Source organism: Xyrauchen texanus, chromosome 3 (assembly GCF_025860055.1).
Source record: "Xyrauchen texanus isolate HMW12.3.18 chromosome 3, RBS_HiC_50CHRs, whole genome shotgun sequence".
Lineage (NCBI taxonomy): Eukaryota > Metazoa > Chordata > Actinopteri > Cypriniformes > Catostomidae > Xyrauchen > Xyrauchen texanus.
In genome coordinates this window covers 14,896,649-14,918,122 of record NC_068278.1, presented here as the reverse complement: position 1 = coordinate 14,918,122, position 21,474 = coordinate 14,896,649, and the positions used below count along the sequence as shown (strand labels likewise).

The 21,474-nt window shown below is 37.7% G+C and overlaps 1 protein-coding gene across 2 annotated transcripts in view; it reads right to left on the bottom strand.

The window, feature by feature from the left end:
* Positions 1–21,474, bottom strand: part of LOC127630504 (transmembrane protein 132E) — a 432,450-nt gene that overhangs the window by 69,812 nt on the left and 341,164 nt on the right. The window lies entirely within an intron of this gene.

The window sequence follows — 21,474 nt, the reverse complement described above, 5'->3', positions numbered from 1 at the left end:
ACATGCTCACTCATTCAACATTACTTCCAGCTTCTGCCACTGGAGACAGTGGTTCGACCTACTATTGTCAGATTCATAGAGTGATCAGTATGACAAGATAACACAGGATAACATTAAACCGGGGTTAAAAATGTTCCCCAATTTCAATCGTGACATGCCCAATATATGATTCTATTCAAGCAATTTCATAAATATAATATAAATGGTTTAAATTTTGCTTGACAAATGATATATTTCCATCAAAGTGGCATATTGCATGTGCTATCTTTGTACACAAAGAACATCCCTCAATTGCACAAACAGCTTTTCTGCTGTGATAAATCCAACAGAATAACCCACATGGGCTGCTTCATTGCAGACATTGCTAAGTAGGAATGGTTGGTCTTACATTCCTCAACTCTTTTAGGGGCTGATTTATAGAATAGCTGCACATCTGGCCATCACACATATCCCCTCTGTCCTTTCAAATTAAAAAAATACCAGCCTTTTCTCTGATCCGAGTCTGAACCAGATTGATGATAAAATCTCTTTGGAACATATTTCCGGTCTCTCTGAGAAACCATAACATCCAACATGGTTGTGCTGAGTTTTCTATAGAATTGTGTTTCACTATCTGTAAGCTGCTGTTCCTTTGGAAACATACATTTGCTGGTACAATTGTGTCAAGTACAATGACATAAGACATGCCAGATCATACTTGTTTTAGTGACCATAGTTCTCATGTATTGTTGGCGTTGTTGAGCTTTTTTAAAGGGACCTTTTTTTAAAAAAATATATATATATTTCAAAATGTTCAATCTGACTTAATAAGCCACATTCAAAGCAGTTGAAAAATATTTACTATACGCACGCACGCCTGTCTATTCTATATTTATACTCAGTTTTACAAATAATTTTTTTGACTATTTATTGAACATTGGTGACTTTTATCATATCACTGTTGCCGTTGTACATCTTTATCCTAGAGCATTTTAATGATTTTGCCAGGCTTAAGGGGTGTTGTTAATTATTGGTTAAATTATTAATTTTCAAAGTGATTATTTTATACATAATATATAGCCTACCAAACTAGGAGTGTATTTTATTTGTTATATCATTTAGCAGTTTATTTCCTACTCTACCTGTACTGTGATTCAGCAATAAAGAGAACTCCCATAAATACGCTTGAAAATGGAAACCTCTCATCTGCTACTGATAAATATATTTTTAATGATGAAATAATTTAGTGGGCCGCAGAAGATGAGTGTTGAGTAGTGCTGATCTACCGTTGGTTTACATAGATAAACAAATGGAAAAAGAGTGCAAACAGATACAAAAATATGTTTGGTGTGAATGACCCTTAACTTATAACTTAAAAAACATTCTTGCTCTGTAAAACACATGTTCCATTTTTCTTTAGGAACCTGGAGGAACCACAATGAATGCATGACTAAACACTCGAAACGTGATGGAAAATTAATTGATAGCACAATCCTTCTGCAGGATTAACCTCAAAAACTCATGACCTTTCTCTATGAACTGCTGCGTCCAATTGCACTTACCTGATAAAAGGCAGTCCCTGCTTTGAGGAATAGACCATGCCCAATAGCAGAGAATTCAGTCACCCATTTCAACAATTCCTCCAACATGGCCTTATCTTTTCCCCTCAGCCTCTCTTTCAAACACAGTACTGGTGATCACAGGCTCTATTCCACTTTTATAAATACTAAATATCAGAAGCAATCAAGTCTGTCAACCAAATCTGCATCGCAAAATAAAACACAATATCCTTCAGATGGAGAGATAAGTTCAGGCATTAAACTCTAAATGGCAAATGCTGGAAGGATTTTTGAACTTTTTATCTGTTAGCCAATCAGCTTGCTCACATGTGATATGTCAAGCCATTCGGCTTACATGGTGTAAGCTGAGATGCCCTTTGACGTGTGGGTAGCAAATCAACGTGCATACTCTCTCTTTGCCTAACATTTAAATTAGCTCTGTTTGCAAGTAAACTGGTTTCACAGCAACGCGCTGCGATAGTTTTCGCTTCTCTTTCACAGGTGGTTGCTGGGGCTTTTTCTACTATAAGCTTGCATGGTAAGGTCTGCTTTTGGCCATGACACATAGAAGCACACCCTTCAATATAAGCTGTAGCCACATTAGGCCCTGGTACACATCACAAACTTAGGTCTGTAGTTTAAATTAATCCACACATAATTAGGAACTATTTAAATAAGATCTGGGCATTCCAGGTCTAGATATACATTATGAGTCAGATCACTAGCCATTTAATCAATTTGGCCAAGCAGGCCAAGGCACCCCAAGCAAGCGTACACTCTGTACACATGGCTCTTTGGAGCAGCAGCTGTACACATGTCTCGAGGGTCTATCTGCTTGTTTGGGGGTTGTGTTTTGTGCAGCTTCCCTGCTTTGTTGGGGGATTGTATTTATGTCTATTTGTATATCAGCATGTCACACATGCTTGATGTCGCACATCTTTCTTTTCTAATTGTGCAGCAACAGCATGTCCACATGCTTAATTCAGTATAACTGTGTATGTTCTAGAAGTAGCAAGTCTCTGAAACAGCAGCAGCACAACAGATCTAATCTGGACCAATATCCTATCAATATGTCATACCCAGATTAACATGCTACATCTTTCCAAGATTTATCATGACTGAAGTTTTTATATTTTTATTAAAATTATTTTTACAAGCCTCATATATATATATATATATATATATATATATATATATATATATATATATATATATATATATATATATACACACAGTTGAAGTCAGAAGTTTATATAAACCTTAGCCAAATACAGGTGAAACTACGAAAAATTAGAATATTGTGCAAAAGTTCATTAATTTCAGTAATTCAACTTAAAAGGTGAAACTAATATATTATATAGACTCATTACAAGCAAAGTAAGATATTTCAAGCCTTTATTTGATATAATTTTGATGATTATGGCTTACAGCTTATGAAAACCCCAAATTCAGAATCTCAGAAAATTAGAATATTACATGAAATCAATAAAAAAAGGATTTTAAATACAGAAATGTCGGCCCTCTGAAAAGTATAATCATGCATATGTACTCAGTACTTGGTTTGGGCCCCTTTTGCATTAATTACTGCCTCAATGCGGCGTGGCATGGATGCTATCAGCCTGTGGCACTGCTGAGGTGCTATGGAAGACCAAGATGCTTCAATAGCGGCCTTCAGCTCTTCTGCATTGTTTGGTCTCATGTCTCTCATCTTTCTCTTGGCAATGCCCCATAGATTCTCTATGGGGTTCAGGTCAGGCGAGTTTGCTGGCCAATCAAGCACAGTAATACCATGGTCATTGAACCAGGTTTTGGTACTTTTGGCAGTGTGGGCAGGTGCCAAGTCCTGCTGGAAAATGAAGTCAGCATCTCCATAAAGCTTGTCTGCTGAAGGAAGCATGAAGTGCTCTAAAATGTCCCGGTAGACGGCTGCGTTGACTCTGGACTTAATAAAGCACAGTGGACCAACACCAGCCGATGACATGGCTCCCCAAACCAACACAGACTGTGGAAACTTCACACTGGACTTCAAGCATCTTGGATTGTGTGCCTCTCCATTCTTCCTCCAGACTCTGGGACCTTGGTTTCCAAATGAGATGCCAAATTTGCTCTCATCAGAAAAGAGGACTTTGGACCACTGAGCAACAGACCAGTTCTTTTTTCTTTAGCCCAGGTAAGACGTTTGACATTTGAAGCCCATGTCCAGGACCTGTCTGTGTGTGGTGGCTCTTGATGCAGTAACTCCAGCCTCAGTCCACTCCTTGTGAAGCTCCCCACACATTTGAATGGCCTTTTCCTGACAATCCTCTCCAGGCTACGGTCATCCCTGCTGCTTGTGCACCTTTTTCTTCCACACTTTTCCCTTCCACTTAACTTTCTATTAATGTGCTTTGATACAGCACTTTGAGAACATCCAACTTCTTTTGCAATTACCTTTTGAGGCTTTCCCTCCTTGTGGAGGGTGTCAATGATGGTTTTCTGCACAACTGTCAGGTCAGCAGTCTTCCCCATGATTGTGAATTCAACTGAACCAGACTGAGAGACCATTTAAAGGCTCAGGAACCCTTTGCAGATGTATTGGATTAATTAGCTGATTAGAGTGTGACACTTTGAGCCTACAATACTGAACCTTTTCACAATATTCTAATTTTCTGAGATTCTGAATTTGCGGTTTTCATAAGCTGTAAGCCATAATCATCAAAATTATACCAAATAAAGGCTTGAAATATCTTACTTTGCTTGTAATGAGTCTATATAATATATTAGTTTCACCTTTTAAGTTGAATTACTGAAATTAATGAACTTTTGCACGATATTCTAATTTTTCGAGTTTCACCTGTACATTTAAACTCAGGATTTCACAAGTCCTGGCATTTAATCATAGAAAACATTGCCTGTCTAGGTCAGATAGGATCACTACTTTATTTTAAGAATGTGAAATGTTAGGACATTCGTAGAGAGAATAATTTATTTATTCAAGACCCATTTGCGACCAAGCTTTAACTTCCTGGCTGATGTCTTGAGATGTTGCTTCAATATATCCACATCATTTTCCTTCCTAATGATGCCATCTATTTTTTGAAGTGCACCAGTCCCTCCTGCAGCAAAGTACCCCCACAACATGATGCTGCCACCCCCATGCTTCATGGTTGGGACTTTTCACACCAAACTAGGTTCATCTCTAGGAGACAGAAAGAATGCGTCTCCTTCCTGAGCGGTATGATGGCTGTGTGATCCCATGGTGTTTATACTTCTGTACTATTGTTTGTACAGATGAATGTTGTACCTTCAGGCATTTGGAAATTGCTCCCAAGGATGAACCAGACTTGTGGAGGTCCACAATTTTCAGAATTATCAGAAGCTAATTGGCTAATTTTCTAAAGGCTTGACATAATTTTCAGGAATTTTCCAAGCTACTTAAAGGCACAGTTAACTTAGTGTATGTAAACTTCTGACCCACTGAAATTGTGATATAGTCAATTAAAAGTGAAACAATCTGTCTATAACCAACTGTTGGAAAAAAGTCTTGTGTCATGCACAAAGTAGATGTCCTAAATGACTTGCCAAAACTATAGTTTGCTAATATTAAATCTGTGGAATGGTTAAAAATTTGTTTTAATGACTTCAACCTAAGTGTATGTAAGTTTCGTACTTCAACTGTATATATAATATGAGAGAGAGCGCTATAATCCAGGGGGCATGAGAAATGCAAAAATAACACAAAAAGTATGATAACTGATAAAAAATAATATGATGATTACAACAGAATGTGGCGGGATTTTGCATAACCGTGATAGAAATGATACTTTAAAATTTCTAGCGGCTGACACATCAACTGGAATATTATTTTGGTGATTATCGATGCAGAGCCCTGCAGCTGTTTGATGGTCTCATTATAAAGTGCTAACATGTCAACAAGTATGCAGTTTTAAAAGGTTTTGCAGTGCATGGTTATGAAGAAATTCAATGCATTTTTAATATCCAAGAAAAAGAAACTTAAAAGCACATTGTGCGCTTTAACCTCATGTAGTTGTGCAAAGATGCTCTGGTTTGTAGAGCAACATATAATGATGTTTTGCTACAGTTGCCATGGTGTCAAGGTCTTTGGAAAGTTTTTTTAATGTTTATGTTGAGATTTTGCGTCTATCTCATTGAGTTCTTACTGGTGTAGCACATTTTATGCTTGCTTCAGCTAATGATGTTTTTATCTCACATTTGCTTTTATCACTTTGTGTTAAGGTTAAGGTGTAGGATTTAGGGTTGCAATGTCTGTTTTGTTTATTTAAAACTAGAAAAACAGATAAACTTTTTAAGGTTAATGCTCTATCATCTCACAATTGCTTTTATGACACTATCGGTTAGGTTTAGGTTAGGGAGGTTTGGTTTGATTTGTTTAAAATCCACAGAGCATTATCCTTAAATACTCATCTTTTTGGAAGGACATTTAACTTGCTTTTAGCGTCCCTCAGCAGAATTTTCACCTTAAAACTGCAGCAATACATTTAATGAACCATGTACTATCATTTTACAAAAAAAAAAGTCACTTTTCATGAGATCAGGCTGGATTTTAGATCAAGAACAATGACCAGACACCACAGTAGCCTGTAGCAGCAGCATGAAACATAAACAGTGATGAATAACTGTAGCCTTCACTGCAGTCTCTTACCATAAAAATTACTGTAAAAAACCCCATAAACAAGCAGGATGAGAAATGTCAGCAGATGCATGTCTCTGAGGCATTAGTCTCTCTCTCTCTCTCTCTCTCTCTCTCTCTCGCTCTCGCTCTTGCTCTCGCTCTGCATTACTGCAAAAGCTGTCCCTCTCTTCAATGTCTAAATCTGGCCAGCAAAGACAACCAGGGCTTTCCATTATTTCCACTGGAGAAAGTGGCACTTAAGATAAATAAAAGATTGCTACAGTCACAATATTCATACATAGAAGTCACAACACACAAGATGAGTGTTCAGTTGTTTGTGCATGTCAGAGGAAGCATGTTCATTTAAACACTAAATATTCGCACATGTTAATAATTCATTAATAAAACACATTTCTTTAATAAAACACATTTCTTGAAAAGACCAGCACTCATTTAAGCATCTACAGTATCTATGCGTCAGGACCAAGCTGACTTTTCAATCAAGCTTTAGTGTCAATGTCAGATAAGATTAGTTCCATGAATGGTTTCATTATGTTTTGGATCTTAACACTATTATACAAAATGTGACCACATTGAATGCACAGTATATAGTATCCTATTTAGTGTCACATTACATCGGTTAACCACATTAACCAGAAATATTTTACTCTCAGAGTCAAAAACTCTGTGGATATTGAGCATGTATTTGACTCTTTTTGAAATGATTTCAATTGTGGTGAAGTGCACTTTAGCAGCTTTATTTAAAAACTTGTTCAGGTACAGACAATGCTAACCTTAAAGTCAATATTAAATAAAAACATGTTACAATTACAAGTTACAAGATTTATCACTGCACATTATTGCAAAGAATAAATGTTTGCTCATATAATTCATCAAAATGTAATAACTTTGGCTCCACAAGTGCTCCATTTACTGTATTATAAAAGTACAACAAAAGCACATTGGACACTGAAGATGCATTTAACTCTTGTTCAATTTATTTATATTGGGTGTTGAGAGCACATCAGAAGCTTAATGTCAAAACACTGTGGTGGTTACAATCTACCAAGAACAAATAACAGATTTTTTTTATATATATATTTATGTGATTAGCTGAAAATCAATGCTGTGAACTGACTGGCTATATAAGATGGATGTCAGTAGCCCACATGATCTAACTCGTTCTCTGTGTGATGATTTCCTACAATTGATGGGGAAGCATTCATAAAGACAGATGTTTTTGCTGTGCACATATGAGAATACTAAGATCTGTCACTATTCAAAATTCTGTGATTTGAAGCGCATAAGATAGAGATAGACAATGTGATAGAGAGAGGTGCTGGCAGAGACAGAAAGAGGGTAAGCTGGCACTGAGAGGGAGAGAATTATGATCTTTCTCTGTCACTTCTGAAGAGGATATAGAATATAGGCGAGGGGGCTGAACCTGACGGGGAGGATTTGCACAAAGATCATAATTCTTCAAAGGACAAGAGGCAAATATTCAAAGAAAAACGATTCACCATTTAACTAAACGACACAAGGGCATTCAGAATAAGATTATAGACAGTCTACATTTTTCACTTTCACCACATCAAAAAATAAATAAAAAACAACAAAACAGAGGCAATGCGATAATACAGCATTTTTAAATACACCACCATACAAAGGTGTATTCTGCCATTCATTTTCTGACAATTTAAAAATCCATGCACTACACTGAAAAAAAGTTAACCAAAAAATGTGGTATTGTGATCAAAATTAACTAGTTTAATTCTAATAAAAAAATATTATGAATTAGGTTACACCAATAAAACAAAAATAATAATCACAACAATAAATATTTACACTTAATATTTGTTGTGTTAATTGTCTGGGCTGGGGAAGATATACTTGATTATACTTGATTGTTTTGAAAATAAAGTCACATTGCAAAAAATCTCAGTAGTCCTAAAATAGGGTTAATTTTTATTATGCAACATATAATTATTGTTTTATTTTTTTAAATATGACCCACAAATTTCTGGTTTACATTCTGAGCTAATGACTTTTAATTGAGATAATTTACGTGTAATTGCATAAAACACAGATCTCACAACCCATCACCTAAATTATAATCACTTTATTACATTTAATTTAGCAGCAATTGCACAGATCTCATTCATATCAGGGTAGATATTGTACTGTCACTGCTGTAAACCCATTAAACAACAACAACAACCAGTGCTTAGACCAACGTCATTACTAAACTCTCTCATCCACGGAACATGCAATACTATTTACCATAACTGCTCCATGTCAATTCATGTCACCATGATTAGTACATAATAAACATTGAAATGAGGGTGACACAGAGATTGACTGATCAAGCCCCCTCTCCACATTTCAAGAGCTGGGGAGTTCCTGTGCACTCAATCGAGAGAAAGACGGAATAATCCAGAACGATGCACTGAACAAAAGAGAGAGAGAGAGAGAGACATTGAGCAACAGTGCAGGAGATTGAGAGAGAGAGAGACAGAGAGCGAGAGAGAGAGAGAGCCATGGGGTGGTTTGCAATCCTCCCGCCTGGAACACAATTATTTTAAGTAGTTTTCCCATCAGTGGTAGGCATGAGAGGAGGACCCTCGGGTGGACCAAAACCTTTTCTGCCGAGGCAATAGGGGGGAAAATGTAGCTCTCCAATTTATTTGATAAGGCAAGTGGAATTCACTATTGCCAAATGCTGCAAAGAACAGAAAAATCACCCTCATACCATCAGCCAACACTCGTCAGCCAGCTGACATTTCATTGGCCACTTCAATACAGAGATATGGAATTTCATATATGATTCATCATATATATGTATGAACATCCCCTATACGACAAAGCATTAACAACTGATGGACGTGAAGAGCACTCAAAAGAGATGTACAAAATTAGATCGAAAATGTATGATGATAGACAAGAAATACCTGAACATTATCTAAATCCTTATCAGTTAGAAATCCTCGGTGAGTCCAAATCACATTGTGTATATACTAAACAATATGTAAGATTTTGTGCATCTCTAATCATAGCTCATTGACAAAAGTGCCCAACAAAAGCAAAACATTGCTTCAAAGCTTTTTGATTGTCCAGCCAAGTGCTTTAATACATGTTCACATTGTGTTTTCTCTTTATATGAGCAGAGCTGAGACAAACCATTCTGTCACAGGACAGATCATAGTCAGAGAGATTTGATTTCCACCCTAATTTTGACGAAATGTGTAATTACTGCGATTTTACTTTGCTTGGCAGAACAGTATGTCATAGGTAACCACGTGGCATACACAGATTTAAAAATGTGCCAACTTGATCAAACGGGAAATAGTCATGTTGTTTTAGAATGTTCAGAATTTTTTTAATTTGAATTTCAAAAGCTTGTAATAAAGGCTCTGTTTATCTCTCTAATCTTAGTCTTAGAGCATTTCACAAGATTGCAGCAAGCACTACAATTATTTTCTCTATCACAATATACAGATCTGAAATTCAGGGGGTGCCCCAATGTGTTTTTTGGCTCCACCCATAGACATCCAGTATTTTTTTAGGAAGCCCCGCCCCTCCCCGATGTTTTGTGAAATATCTTGGCCTCTGAATGGACTACAAACATTATCTTGGGTGTCATTTGAATGCTGAGAACCTGCTCATCATGAATAGTCAAGAACATATTTAAACGATGATTGGTTTATAGCACCTTTTCTGTTGAACTGCATTTTATCTGGACATTTGAGACGTAACAGTGGATTATTTACCAAAGCAAGCTGAAAGACAGTGAAGAAAGTAGAAATAGACTCATTTAGTGTAGAAAACAACTGATATAGTGTTTGTGGCTATTTGGGAACAAATTAATATCAATACAAAAATCTAGTGTTTGCATTTGTGTCTGTTGTCAATGAGTGTGTGTGTGTGTGTGTGTGTGTGTGTGTGTGTGTGTGTGTGAGCGTGTATTTATCACTTTGTGGGGACCAAATGTCCCCATAAGGATAGTAAAACCCGAAATTTTTGACCTTGTGGGGACATTTTGTCGGTCCCCATGAGGAAAACAGCTTATAAATCATACTAAATTATGTTTTTTGAAAATGTAAAAATGCAGAAAGTTTTCTGTGAGGGTTAGGTTTAGGGGTAGGGTTAGGTTTAGGGGATAGAATATAAAGTTTGTACAGTATAAAAACCATTATGTCTATGGAAAGTCCCCATAAAACATGGAAACACAACATGTGTGTGTGTGTGTGTGTGTATTAACAACATTGGGTGTAAATATCAACTCTTAATCTTGATTTGGGAGTCGAGGTCTTGTACTCCGGCTTGTAGTGAGGAGGTTACAGGTATGTCCAAAAAGAAGGCCAAACAGCTGGTCAGACACTGTTCTGTATCAGCCATTATTGGTAGTCACAGTGTATAGAAGAGGCATTGTTATTTGTATCCTTGATTCTAATGACTGAATACTGACGTGTAACCTGCAAATTTTATGCAAACATGCATATTTATGATGAACTATTATGTCAAGTTGATATAAATAAATATTTAAAATGTGTGTGTGAATCAGTGTTAAATCTTAAAACAGGTCAAACTGATCCGTGAGTCAATCAAAGGGTTAATCCTAACAATAAAAATAATAGTAGTCAATCAAATATCTATAAGAATAACTGATATTTCTTATGTTCTTATGTTTATAATTTCTTATAATATGTGTTATAAAGCCAAATATTTTGACTATAACAACCTAAATGTGAAGTAATAATTAATTTAATGGTAGTAAATTAAGCTTCCATGCCAACCAAGCACTGTGCGATAAGTGGGACAAGTGGGTCTGTGGTATCAAGATGCAATTTTATGACATAAAACGGGATTCCGGTCTTCCTATACACTCAAAAGTAGGAAATTTCACAGCCCTAGTGTCATAGTTTCATTAAATATGGGCCAGATCTGTCACAGAATCAGTATATTTGGATGCAGGGCATGCCAGGACGGATCTGACAACAATGGAAACCACATGAGGACACAGACTGGGATTAAGTATTAGTCAGATCTGAGTTTTCATTTAGTTTCTTGTACACATTTTCACAAGAATCCTCTCCTCGCCACCCTTTATCGTTCTCCCTTTGCTCTCACTTTCAGAACTGAGAGACTGACACCATAAATTAATCAGTTTGGATGATAAATGTCAAGCCAAGCACTTCTGAAGATCAACCAAATATCACATTCTTTCCAACATTGAATCAGTGTCAAAGACAATAACAGAACCAACAGTGTAACAGGACAGATGAAAAAGAAACAGATGACAGACAGAGACAGATACAATAAATTGAAAGCGAAGCTTTTGACTTTTGAGAACCCTTTACTGACAAATCTATGAAACAAAACCTTAACTCACAAGATAATAACAATCACTTCAATGCTTAATAGATTTTACATAATTGACATTAAAGGACTACACAAAAACAATCATATATGTCTACTCGTCCTGTTATGTCAAGTTGGTAAATCCTCTATGCCATGGTGACAAAACCAGCAGAGGTGTTAAAACTACCACAAGAGCCTCATGACAAATGCAACAAAATGTGTGTGTGTCTCTCTCTCTCTCTCTCTCTCTCTCTCTCTCTCTCTCTCTCTCTCTCTCTCTCTCTTTCTCTCTGTCTATTTTCATTGCCCCTCTTCCCTCTTCCCTCACATCAATACTTTTTACTTCCAGACCACTATCTTTTACCACCCATCCACCCTTTATTTTTATTTTTCGCCTTCTTCCCTCCATCTCGCAATTTCACCTCTCTCACTCGTACATGCTTTTCCTCGTAAATAAATCACATCTAACAGCACAGCTGCTCTATGAAACTTTCACTAGGCTTCGCTGGTGTCTCGTCTAGATAATCAAGAACTGCAGTATTCACAGAGGTGCTGGGAAAGCTTTCTACATTTATCTTCCACTGTTTCCAATGCCTAAAGTGTTATAGTGTCTTTGTGGACTGGTTTTGTGATGTCGACCACTTAATCATTTCTTGTTAAGACAGATCTGTGAGTAGACCACTCCAGTTGCAGTAGTATGTTTTACATTGGGGAGTCGTTTTCTGTCAGACTTTATATGTTCTCCTAGGATGACCAGATGTTCCGTTTTTAAATGAGTTGGGACACATGAAAAGCTTTTAATGTACAGGACTTGGTCCCATTTCTTGTATTTGCTATTGTTTTGACAGAAGCACTAGTTGAATCTCAGGAAACCTGTCAAGAGCATGTCCAGGTCATATTTTAACCCCAAATATTTTTTTTTTTTAAAAACATTCTGCATAAGGAAATGAAAAATATGGACAATATTCCCCAAAATTCATATTTCTATAATGTGAAATAATAATGAAATTATTAAAGTAATCATATCTTATTTAAAATGTACTGTATGTACACACCATTATTCGTTGTTATACCTTAGTTACGCTAATTTTAACGCTGCACTATTTACGTTTTTTTTAGTTACAATTAACAAAAGTTAATTATTGTTTGATTACATAATAAAATGATGTTCAAAATCATGTCTTTGTCTTACCCCGATTCACTACAGTAAGCCTACAATAATGATTTTCATTTTGAGGGAATTTGAGAAGTCGGGTCATGTTTGGCGTGAAATTGCAGGTATGCGTCATTCATTCATGTATGTTTGTGTCATATCTTATCCTAATGTCCCGCTGAGTGTCGAGAAGCAGGAAGTGGAAAGCAAGTGCAACAGCTGTTCAGTCGTGGTTTCAGGAGTCAGGACAGCAGTGGACTGAAATCACTCACCTAATGGATTTAACAGTTTTTTTTTTTTATTGTTTGGTGAAGTTTTTTCCCTGCTATACTGTTGCATATGTGTTCTGGTAGGGTTGTAAGTTACTGTTACAATCTTACTAATATTCATGACTTCTGAGTATTTTATAACATTGCTGCAGATTTGGGAATCGTAAATTGTGTGACTGTAAATGTTTGAGCTGCTGTTTTCTTTGGCTATTTTTTCTTTCTTTTTTAAGTTGTTGTCAGTACTTTCCTTGTAACAGAAAAATGAACAATGCAAGCAAGTATAAGCCAATAAAGTGTTTTTGGAGCAATAAATCCATGTACAGACACTTGCCATATATTTATAATTTTTGCAGATGTTTAAACAAATCTAAAAAGCCGCTATAGGTACAATGTGGTTCCCTGTGTGAATTTATGTCAAGTAGTCTATAATGTACCAATTTCAAACCACGGTAAACTTTATTCATTTGTTTAGTGTGTATCCATCTCTCTGTTGTAACTTTGATTACAAATAAATGATTAAAAATGTATTATTTTTATTATATTGCATATTTCTGTGTATTATTTTCATGTTCAATAATGTATTTCATCATTATTAAATCTTAATTTTGCATTTTATATTACAGTCTTTAATTGTTTGCATGTGAATAGACCTACTATTAGAGTATGACGGTTCAATTGCATTGTCCACTGAGGCTGTAGATCATAATATTGTGTCTTCAATTGAACTAATATCAGCTACTACAAGTTTCACCTCTTAATATCATATGTGTAGTACAATACAAACATAAATTTGTATTGTGTAGAGAATAAAATGCTTTAATACTGTAGCGACTGGGGGAATCAATGAAGGAATCATTAACTCGGCAGGTTCCGAACAAACAAGAACTTACTGTTGAAACTCCCCTAATTACTGAAATAGCGCCAACTAGTCTCCACAAGCACAATAAATGTATTGACAAAGAGACAATGAACCATTGACAGAGAACCGCATGTGACATCCGCATGCTCACCACGTGCTTATCGTGTGGACCGGAAGGGGGAAACTTTTGAACGTAAAAATGTGTGTCTTTCTTATAAAGCCTAAAAGGGCTTAGTTTTAATGAAATATGTTGTAATCCCTGTGTGCTATGTATTTTGGTGTAGATCAAAATTAGTAGAATTGTTTAGTAGTGTAGGAGAACTCATTATATCTAATAAGAGGCTTTATATTTAATAGCCTGAGTGTAAGAATGTTAAACCCACTTTTAAAGGTACCAAATATACCTTTCTTGGTATCAAATTAAACCTTACGATTTGTCCGAGCTGAATTCGAATATAAGATCTCTGTAGAATGATATTACGCGATGTTTTACTATCTTTTGAGTCATTCAGCCCAAAATCTCTTACTGTCATAAACATGCAAATGAGCCTTGACAAAGGAATCATTCTCCTGTCCCAATGGAAGGAGAATTTTACGACCTCCAAAGGAATGTTCAGAGAAGTGCTGACCCTCACTTCATTCTCTTACTGAGAAAGAGAAATGAACCCTGTTAATCCTATATATATATTCTATATATCCATGTGATAAATATTGACATGTATCTAATGTGCCATCTCACATTTTCCCTTAAATGTGCTTGATCTATGTTTTCTTGCAAACTAATGGGTTAATGTTTCAGACTTTGCATACTATGGTTAACCAAAATCATATGTGTGGCATATTTGGTCTCTATAACTTGGTATTTTGAAGATTGAAATGACTGTGTACATGATATGTCGATAACAACAACATATTAGTATTACAAGTATATTTCCTATTTTCTTTCTTGCACATGCAATGGGCAATTTTACAACAAAGAGCAATAAACCAAATTCCCGCCTAGAACTCAAACCCTTCTTATTGGTCGAGCCAATGAGAGGTGGGACATGTTTCCTAAGGGTATAAAATTGCTGCGCCCACTTCCTCGCTCTCTCTTAGCCCTCTCTTAGCCTCTCTCTTGTCTCTTATCTCTTGCTTTCTGGTTCTCTGAGCCTTGTGCTCTCTCACTCTCTCAGCTGAATGATGCCAAACTAGAAGGCCCCAAGGACTCCCAAGCGTGTGCCAGGCTACGGCCTTGACTTTCCATTCACCAAAGATTCTCTGACTCTCACTGGTTCTCTCTCATCAAGACAACATCATCAAAGATCAACTGGAGCCTCAACAAATTGCATCAGGACAGTTTAATTCAAATGGGACATGCAAGTATCAAACTTAGTCTCATTATTTGATACATTAAGTATCCTCACCCCTTTCTAAAAAGGGCGTGTCAGAACTAATATGATGGTTTGCTCAGGCTGTTGATCTGCTGAACTTCAAACAATGCTATAACTTCTTGCCTTCCTGTATTCTGCTTCAGCCCTCTTTCCCTTGGTAAACTGTATGAATGTATGTATATGTATGTTAGAGTAGTTTAAATGTTTAGTCTAGTTAATAAAGTCTTGTTCATGTCACATGTAAAGTTGTCTGTGTCTCAAGCTCATATCTAAAGTCACTAATCATAGATTTTGACTACTTGCTCTTAATACTTAGTAAGAAAGACATTTCCCTTGCCCCGGAAATGTACATTTCTATTAATTAATTAATTAATAACCAATATTGAGTGTTCACGGGATGAACCGAGTATTTGGTTGTAATGTTAATGTAGCTACATCAAGTTAACCCGATTAACTGATCCAAATATTCATAATTGATTATAACAAGTTATGATTGATTATTAATATTTCATAGAGCTGATTCGCTACCTAATGGTGGAAGAATGTAGAGCTGATTCGCTACATAATGGTGGAGAATGATGCGGGCATGATTAAACAAAGGTTATGAGCTTGAACCACTGTCAACCTAAAAGTGTGCATTGAATAATTCCGGTCAGAATAGGACATGACATGCGAAACGGCATTTGCTTCACTAGTTGCTGGCTTGTTTGGATGCGGATAAAGTGATGGCTTGAATTGACATCTCTACTGTAATTGAAAGAGTCTTAACACATTTAAGCATATTTTCAAAAGGTATCAGTGTACGAGTAATATGATTTTAGCGAAGAAACCCTAATTTCAGTATTAAAGTGTAAGTCTGTTTTGATGAAGGAATCTCAGCTCAGCGGCATGTAAACTGTACCAGAATTGATTGCTTAACCTGTTTCTGATGAAGAAATCTCAGTACAGTGTTATATAAATGTAGATTTGGGCGATGCTCCCCTTTTCACAGTATAAAGGCCTTACAAATTATAGTTAGATTGATGTCCTTCATCTAAACTTTATCTGTGCATCTAAAAGGCTTAGCTTCCTGGTGATCAAAACTGTGTTTCACTCACTGAAACTCTGAAGTGCATTGGTTCCCATGACAACGACTTGTCACAGGAAGTGCTCACTCCAGATAGCACATGTGTTACCTTCCGACGCCATTTTGTAAACAAACCAGCCTAGGTGGCTAAGCTAACCCAACTTAGCAGCCCCTTAGCTTAGGCTAAGCTAACTAATAGCTTCAACAGTTAGCTGCTAGCATAATTTACATGAAGCCTTTATCTACAGCTTGTGTGCATGCAGAGTGAAGTGATCTAAACCATTTTCCTTTAACCCCATTTCTGGTTTCTGAATTCTCACTTTCTCTTTCCTTAACTTTAATTCTTCTCATCTAACTTCACCTGCACCTTTCAGGTGCATCCCTTACTGAACGCTGTTCAGCTAAATTTGCAGTTACTTTGTTAATTAAATCTAAAAACTTAATTACATGTAAACTGTTTAGATAGAGAATAATTTTTATAGTTATTGGGAACTTTCAATGGCACGTTGACTAAACTTTATAGAGGGACAAACACATTGTGTGGTCTTGAACACGCAACAGCTGTGACCAACTATAGAATGATGTCCAAAGCAAATCTAATTGTTAATCATCAGTGCTATTGATTATTCCCAATACAAGGTTATTCTGCTATTTTAATCACTTCTTCAAGTCTTTTTATTATTTTTACTAATAATAGAAGTCAGCTATTCATTTTCCCATTTAACCCTCTTGGTCTAGTGTGGTTTTATTTCCCCATAAAACTGCAAAAGTAACTAGACATACTTTTCTTCTCGATTTTGTGTTTATTTGCAACAAGTTGCTTAAATTTTATGAGCCAGCTACACTAGTAATCTAGACGATTTCTATGGCATAATTTTGAGCACCACTAATAGACACAATCTAATAGGAAAGCTCTTTTCTTCCTCTTTCTTTCTCCTCTTCATGTGTTCAAAGATCAAGCCTGTTGTATGCTATCAGTAAGTGCTGATAAATAATTTGACCCAAAGAAACATCTTAAGTCATTTATTAAATCTAGGCTTACGCTCTTTTAGCAAAGCCACTCAGATCCACACAAATCTGAGCATCCTGCTATTTGCAGCTAAGATAGTAATAATCAGGAACACATTTCAATTGTTAACCACACCTAGCAAAACCTAGCTGTACATTATACACCTTGCTGTCTCACTTTGCCTTTAGCTCCAAATTCTGTTTGATCTTGCATTAGTCTCTTGCCCTTACTCTCACCAGAAGTGTGCCAAAATGTTGCAGATGCTTAGCCTAACTGCCCAGATGGCAGGCCAAAAGGACTGGCTAGGTGTTTTGAGGAACACCCTTTTATCCATGGCTGCTGACGACCTTCAGCAACAGAACAAAAAGCAACTGGAAAACGAGGGAAAAGAACTAATGACAGACGACTCAAACCAGAGGTATGAGCACAAATATCTGACTGAGGTTATCGTCCTGGCCCACAACCTCACAGGTTTGAAACAGGAGGTAAACAACCTCCAACGCCAGATCACTGAGTCCCAAACGGAGCTGACACATGCTAAAAACCGCATAGACCAGCTAGAGATGGAGGCTCAGGACAGACACAAGGACCCTGGCAGAAGGGAGTCACAGGAGGTAATCCACAGACTTCAAACGGCTCTGACAGCTGCTAAACAACAAGAGCAGTTGGAAAAGACAGCCAGAGAGCACCTGGAAAAGGTACTTTTTCACAAAGATTCACTGTTAAAAACAGCAAATTCTGAACTCTTGGACAAAGATGCCAGAATCATGGCCTGTGAAGGTCAACTGAATGTGTCCAGAGCTGAAGTTAAAGTGCTGACTCAGCAGCTGGACAACACCAAAGATGAACTTGACATGGTCCAACGAGAACTGAGACACTCTTACCTGCTGCAAAAGGAACCACAGCAGGAGAGACATCTCACTCCCCACTTGCAATCAGCAGAGAAACCTCCCCAGCCAAGCACAGATTTACAAAGGGGAGACAAACCCCTCTGCTTAACACGTCATCGGACAGTTTCCTTAAAGCTTCCTGCAGCCGCGGAAGGAAAAGGATTGATTCAGACGAATCTTGAAACGACACGTGTAGCGACACTCAAAGACCTCAACCGAATGGCCAGACATATCCCTGCATTTACACCAGAGCTTGCAGGAGACCACGACGTCCACGCTTACCTGCGAGACATTGACTTTCACCTGCAGTCTTTGATGAGTGTGAACCATCAAGATAGACTCCATCTGATCTGGATCACGTCCAGCCCAGAGTTGCGACGCTTTCTGGCTCGACAGCCAGAAAACATCCAGTCTAACTACCAGCAGCTGAAACAAGCCATCATAAGGGAATTCTCAGAGTCTAACAACGGACTGATCGCTGCCCTAGACACCAAACAGGGTCGGCATGAAACTCCCTATGTTTACTACCACAGACTCAGACGAGCTTACTCGAGCTCGCGAACAAACCTGGGATGGAGGAGGACACCAGCTTCAAGAGCCTTTTCCTCCGAAACCTCCATCCTATGGTAAGTCACCATTTAGGCATTATGGCCTGCCCCCACACAATGCCTATCCAACAACTGCGTGACCTGACACAGAAGGCCTTTAACAAACACAAGGCCTCACCCAGCAAACACCACAGGACGTCCCACAGCAGTCTACAACAACATCCTCCTGTACACCTTTCAAACAGGTGCCAAACAGAGGCTGCACAAAGACAGCTAGAAACGCCTGTTTCTGAGTTACAAGAGCTGCTAGCACTAGCAAAAGAGCTCCTGGAACAGAACTCCCCTGAGGAGTACTGGGAAGAACAAACCTCTGACTCTTGCCCAACACCACTCAGGCAAGCTCAAGTCAGCACTGCTGCCAGAGCAGAGTAACACTGCAGACTTCAGACACCTGGTGACTGGGTGCCGAACCAAGGGCTGAACGGCCACCTGCTGCCCTTTTGCTACCAGTACTAGGTCAGTCTGAAACTCTCTCCACACTACACAATGCCCATAACCACTCCCTGCAGCCACAAACAAGCACCTGCCTCAAACGAACTGACTTCATAATGACAGGTGACACACTGTCAAGGCACCTGCTGCCTCTGCACCTGCTGCTCTGCACCTGCTGCAGAGACCTGGATGTGGCTACTGTCTACATCACCCACCGTGGAACAACCACCTTCTACAAAACCCTCATGATTCACCTGCCATCCGCCATTGTGATGATTGTCGCCCGATGATGTCTCCAACAGGGACATCACCTGGCGAAAAGGGGGACTGTAGCGACTGGGGGAATCAATGAAGGAATCATTAACTCGGCAGGTTCGAACAAACAAGAACTTACTGTTGAAACTCCCCTAATTACTGAAATAGCGCCAACTAGTCTCCACAAGCACAATAAATGTATTGACAAAGAGACAATGAACCATTGACAGAGAACCGCATGTGACATCCGCATGCTCACCACGTGCTTATCGTGTGGACCGGAAGGGGAAACTTTTGAACGTAAAAATGTGTGTCTTTCTTATAAAGCCTAAAAGGGCTTAGTTTTAATGAAATATGTTGTAATCCCTGTGTGCTATGTATTTTGGTGTAGATCAAAATTAGTAGAATTGTTTAGTAGTGTAGGAGAACTCATTATATCTAATAAGAGGCTTTATATTTAATAGCCTGAGTGTAAGAATGTTAAACCCACTTTTAAAGGTACCAAATATACCTTTCTTGGTATCAAATTAAACCTTACGATTTGTCCGAGCTGAATTCGAATATAAGATCTCTGTAGAATGATATTACGCGATGTTTTACTATCTTTTGAGTCATTCAGCCCAAAATCTCTTACTGTCATAAACATGCAAATGAGCCTTGACAAAGGAATCATTCTCCTGTCCCAATGGAAGGAGAATTTTACGACCTCCAAAGGAATGTTCAGAGAAGTGCTGACCCTCACTTCATTCTCTTACTGAGAAAGAGAAATGAACCCTGTTAATCCTATATATATATTCTATATATCCATGTGATAAATATTGACATGTATCTAATGTGCCATCTCACATTTTCCCTTAAATGTGCTTGATCTATGTTTTCTTGCAAACTAATGGGTTAATGTTTCAGACTTTGCATACTATGGTTAACCAAAATCATATGTGTGGCATATTTGGTCTCTATAACTTGGTATTTTGAAGATTGAAATGACTGTGTACATGATATGTCGATAACAACAACATATTAGTATTACAAGTATATTTCCTATTTTCTTTCTTGCACATGCAATGGGCAATTTTACAACAAAGAGCAATAAACCAAATTCCCGCCTAGAACTCAAACCCTTCTTATTGGTCGAGCCAATGAGAGGTGGGACATGTTTCTAAGGGTATAAAATTGCTGCGCCCACTTCCTCGCTCTCTCTTAGCTCTCTCTTAGCCCTCTCTCTTGTCTCTTATCTCTTGCTTTCTGGTTCTCTGAGCCTTGTGCTCTCTCACTCTCTCTCAGCTGAATGATGCCAAACTAGAAGGCCCCAAGGACTCCCAAGCGTGTGCCAGGCTACGGCCTTGACCTTCCATTCACCAAAGATCCTCTGACTCTCACTGGTTCTCTCTCATCAAGACAACATCATCAAAGATCAACTGGAGCCTCAACAAATTGCATCAGGACAGTTTAATTCAAATGGGACATGCAAGTATCAAACTTAGTCTCATTATTTGATACATTAAGTATCCTCACCCCTTTCTAAAAAGGGCGTGTCAGAACTAATATGATGGTTTGCTCAGGCTGTTGATCTGCTGAACTTCAAACAATGCTATAACTTCTTGCCTTCCTGTATTCTGCTTCAGCCCTCTTTCCCTTGGTAAACTGTATGAATGTATGTATATGTATGTTAGAGTAGTTTAAATGTTTAGTCTAGTTAATAAAGTCTTGTTCATGTCACATGTAAAGTTGTCTGTGTCTCAAGCTCATATCTAAAGTCACTAATCATAGATTTTGACTACTTGCTCTTAATACTTAGTAAGAAAGACATTTCCCTTGCCCCGGAAATGTACATTTCTATTAATTAATTAATTAATAACCAATATTGAGTGTTCACGGGATGAACCGAGTATTTGGTTGTAATGTTAATGTAGCTACATCAAGTTAACCCGATTAACTGATCCAAATATTCATAATTGATTATAACAAGTTATGATTGATTATTAATATTTCATAGAGCTGATTCGCTACCTAATGGTGGAAGAATGTAGA